Raw genomic sequence first — 5000 nt, forward strand, 5'->3', positions numbered from 1 at the left:
CGTCGCGATGTCCGTCGCTGCCATCTACCTCGTCGCCAGACTCAGAAGAAACATGTTCATGCACTCGACGATCCGCCAGATAGGCAGCCCGCGCACGGCCACGCGGAGCATACCATAAGAAGCGACGGCGATTGTGAATGTTCATTGGTACTGATGGGGTTCGTTCTGCAGCATTTCCTTCATCTGGGGAATTACCACGCCGTGCTCTCGTCGCCGCTGCAGGTCCCAGGGCTGCAGGATCTGCGCGTCGCCGTCGATCCGTTCTTCTTGCTGCCAGCTGTGTTGCTCTTCCCCCTGCCATCACATACACACGCATCTGCTTAGCAGAAAACTCATCTGACAGCACACGCAGTACTTCACACGCGTCTACGTCTCGCACGATTTCAGACACATTCTTACTACGTAAAATGTGAAGTAATTCCGTTGCTGCATCATTTCCTTGACACATATATACCATGTGTTCCGGATCTCCCTCAGCACCACACATACAGCTATTATTACCTGAACTACTGATTTTATATAAGTAAGTGGGATATGGACCATGTCCAGTAAGAAAATGGACCATACCCCTACTCACATTTATATGTCGCATCCGGTGTCGTTCCCTGATATCCGGGAAAATTTCATACACTCGTCTACCCGTGTCGATGTTATCCCAGATTTGTTGCCACTCTCTGTCCATCCAGTGTTTGAGCTCTAATTTGTTTTCAATTCTCGCACCTGTAATTGCCTCTACTTTGTCAGCTTTGCCCCTCCGCAGCCAGTAAAGGGCTCCTCGACGCCTGATTTGTAAGTCCACAGGGTATAGATCTAGGATCACCAACAGTGCCTCCACTGGCGTAGTTTTGAAGGCTCCTGTCATTCTAATGAGAACACTGCGTTGCATTCTTCTCAGATGCCTAACTGGTTGCACCTGTCGCAGCTTATGTGCCCAGGCACTTGCCCCAAATGACACAATCGACATTAGGATAGCCTCATGATAAATTCTAACAACATTAATGGGTAGTTTGTAATTGGAGGTAGCAATCGTACAGATCTTGTTCATAAGGTTCAATGCCTTCTCGCACACCAATTTAATGTGTGCACTAAAGTTTAGCCCCTCATCAAGGTGCAGCCCAAGATATCTACAAACTATCTCCCTACTAATTGGAGTGCCTTGCAGTTTTATGGATGGACCCCTACCTGCGGATAGTTTACCTTTTAACAATATGTATTTAGTTTTACTAACCGCTATTTGAAGTTTACTGTATGTACACCACTCACTTACAGTTTTTAAGACTGTAGTTGCTCGATTTTCAATTAAATTTCTAGAATCGCCAGTTATGATTACGAGCAGGTCGTCTGCATATGCTATTATACCAGCTACGTTTTCGTTATTTTCCAATATTTCCAAGAGTGGTTCTGTCAAAATATCCCAGAATATAGGGCCACAAATGGAGCCCTGGGGGCATCCCTTACTAATGTGCCTTATTATTGTGTGTTCTGGTGATCTCCATATTACCCTTCTATCCTTGCAGTAATCAAGCATCGACATGTATAAGCACTTTGGAGTTCTCAGCTCTCGCAGTCTTGCGAACAGCGAAGGCCAGAACAGATTATCGAAAGCACCCTGTATATCAATCGTCACACCGACAACATACTTCGCCTGCGAAGTTGAAGTTATGTGTAATGCTTGATTAACTGCATCATCTATCGACCGTCCAGCCCGAAAACCGTACTGACATTGGTTGAGCCCGTAGAGCTCCCTATGATCGCTCAGCCGTCCGCACAACAACCGTTCTTGGACCTTCCCCATAGTGTTCAGCAGACAAATTGGACGGTAACTCTTCACGAATTTTGGATCTCTATCTTCCCCTTTTTTGATAATGGTTGCCTCAGCGATCTTCCATACCTTTGGTACTCTTCCCTGCAAGAGGCACTCATTAAAAAGAGCTGTTAGATATGGCACGATTTTACTTTTTAGTTGTTGTAACGTTTCTGCTGTGATCTTGTCTATTCCGGGGGATTTATTTTTCTTCATGGTGTCAATAGCACGACTCACTTCCTCCTGAGCAAATGGTACAACCACTCCTTCATCTGGATACTCTTCTTGCATCTTCTGTCTCAAGAGTGCCTGGTGTTCATTATCTGAAGCCGGATCATCACTTGGGAGTAAACTTTCCATTAAATATTCTGCCGAATCTCGCCACCCTGATGTAGTAGAACCATCTGCCTTCTGAAGCGTCGACAAAATGAGAGGTGTCTTAAGCTTCTCACTCACGATTTTATACGGTAAGCCCCACACATTAGTTCGAAATTCCTTTTTAACGAACGTTTCCCAGTGCTTTATTCTCGTATTGATTAATTCCTCCTTATAAACTGCTTTGATTTCCCGATAAATTAGCAACCTTCTCTGCTTCTCTCTATCACCGAGAGACCTCTGATATGCGCGCCGTGCCCTACGAACATTTCTCTTTAATTCTGTTAGTGTGGAACTCCATGGCACTTTCGAGCCGCGAAAGAATGGACGCTTAGGTATGAAGGTATTCGTAAGGTTTTGTATATGCACCTGTATTGCTTCTGCTGTCGAATCAATGTCAAAGCCATTCCCCTCCGGCACCTGCAGTTGAAACTCCTCCCTCATGCGCTCCCATTCTGCTCTTTTATAATCGAAGTACGTTCCTATATAATTCTCCTCCCTGTGTACATTGTTAACACTTACAAGGCTAAAGGTAATCATATTATGATCACTTGTAGTCACTCTGTTCAGTACTTCCCAGGCCTGTATCCTATTTAGCACACTTCCATTTGCCAATGTAATGTCGATATTAGATTTTGCCCCTGCTCTATTATGATAAGTTGGTGGAAACCCGGGTTTATTCACAATTATTAAGTTCTGCTCCGCAATAGCATCCTGTAGTTCAAGTCCTCTCTCGTCAGTTTCTCTACTGTTCCATAGTACTGATTTAGCATTTGCATCTATTGTGAAGATGTGATATCTGTTACCTCCAACCTCGTTGGCTCTTATCATTTTATCGAGATAGGGTTGTATCTCATGTGCATATTGAAAGTACAGGTTAGTTATGAGAAAGACACCCTCAGTTGTCGTTAGCTCCACAGTAACAGAGTGTTCATCATTTACCTGAGCAATTGTTGTCACTGATACTTCTCTTTTCAGCACCACAACGGCCACCATTGGATTCTCTCCATTCATGATCACTCTTGCACCCATTGGACAATGTACCAGTTTCCCTTTCGTAGTGTAAGGCTCCTGGATACATATAATATCCAAACCTCGGTCTTCTGCAACCTTCCATATTTCTGTCATTACGGTGGTGCTACGCATAGCATTAATCTGAGCAACAGTTATACCTAAATTCCTTCTACTCATTAAGGCTGTCTGACATGATTATAAAATCTAAAACCTGTCTTGTCGTACTCATAAACTGTTCTACCATAGCACTCCACAAATTCCTTGTAGAGCTCCTCTTGATCAAATTTTTCGTTCCGTCGGGTATATGCCCTCTGAAGTATCTCACCCAATTCTTTCTTCCCAGTTGGTAGATTATTACATCGCAAAAACAGCCTGTCGGCAGTTCCGGGATATGGAAAGCCGATTGTATTCCCTTTTGGATGCCCTATTCTGACAATGTGCCTAAGGGCTACAACTAATACACTCATGTCTTCTAATCTAGAGAGTCTGTAATTCTCTTCAAGATCAACATAAATCGATCGAGGATCCGACTGTTTATAGTCATTTCCCTCATTTGTTGTAGGCTTCAGTGTGTCTCCACTGTCTGTAAAGTCGGTCTGAGTACCAATAGTGATCATGTCGGGTTTATGACAGGGCTCGATAGTCTTTTTGCTTTTGCTCTTTAACTTTGACCTAATCTTGGAAAGAATTCCATGATTTTCAAGGCCAACGTTACACATTTTACTGCCTGCAATGGTAGAGCTAATGGTGCTGTCCTGAATTGATGAAGAAAGCTTTTTCCCCTGTACCTGGGGGAAATTACTATTGTCTGTGGTTTTGTTCTTATCGGTATCAACTATATTCTGATCATTATTTTCACTATTGCCTAACGCGAGGTCTGACTTATCCATAAGGTACATCTTATCTTCACTTGTAACTGTCATTTCGTCCTCTAATGTGTTAACATCCACGCAGTGGGCTAGTTCTAAAGTATGTAGAGGTTGCCTCTTCTCGCGTAGCATGTTCCTCCATGCAATTGCCCTACGCCAATTCCTAAGCCTCGTGGATGGTGGCTTATGTTTCCTACGTATCATATTCTTATCAGCTATTTGTGCAATTTCCTGACATTTGAAGTCTCTGCCTGGTATGAACTCTTCACTATATGGTGATAGATTACTGTCCATAATCTGTACTTTCAATTAGTCTGCGCAAATATAGCTGATAGGTAGGGCACTGAGGACCTGGTGTATTGCACACCTTGCCTCTCGAAGAACACGGAATACACTTTGCTGGCTTATTTGAGTTCGGACAATTTGTTTTTTGGTGGTTGTCTTCACCACAATGTGAACACACAAAGGACTTAGCAGTACACTTTGCACTTCTGTGACCGAAATTCTGGCACTTAAAGCATTTGAAGGCAAAATAGTCTTTCACCGACAGTGATCTGAAATCCACATACACTCGTTTTGCTTCTACTAACAGCTTCCTCACTCTTGCACTTACTTCAAAAACATGGTTTACCTCCACCTCCACCACAGCGGGAATCTCGTTAATCCATTCATGCGCGTCACTAATTAGATGACGAGGCATTTGGCTACCTTAAGAGAGTCATAGTTACTCCCGCCGTTTACCCGCGCTTGCTTGAATTTCTTCACGTTGACATTCAGAGCACTGGGCAGAAATCACATTGCGTCAACACCCGCTAGGGCCATCGCAATGCTTTGTTTTAATTAGACAGTCGGATTCCCCCAGTCCGTGCCAGTTCTGAGTTGATCGTTGAATGGCGGCCGAAGAGAATCCGCGCACCCGCGCGCCCCCGGAGGAGCAC

At 44.0% G+C, this 5000-nt stretch overlaps 1 pseudogene; it reads right to left on the reverse strand.

Moving 5' to 3' along the window:
* Positions 1-4661: 4661 nt before the first annotated feature.
* LOC126435489 (large subunit ribosomal RNA) overlaps positions 4662-5000 on the reverse strand; it is a 2993-nt pseudogene continuing 2654 nt past the window's right edge.

This window comes from Schistocerca serialis, unplaced genomic scaffold (genome assembly GCF_023864345.2).
Source record: "Schistocerca serialis cubense isolate TAMUIC-IGC-003099 unplaced genomic scaffold, iqSchSeri2.2 HiC_scaffold_1208, whole genome shotgun sequence".
Classification (NCBI taxonomy): Eukaryota; Metazoa; Arthropoda; class Insecta; order Orthoptera; family Acrididae; genus Schistocerca; species Schistocerca serialis.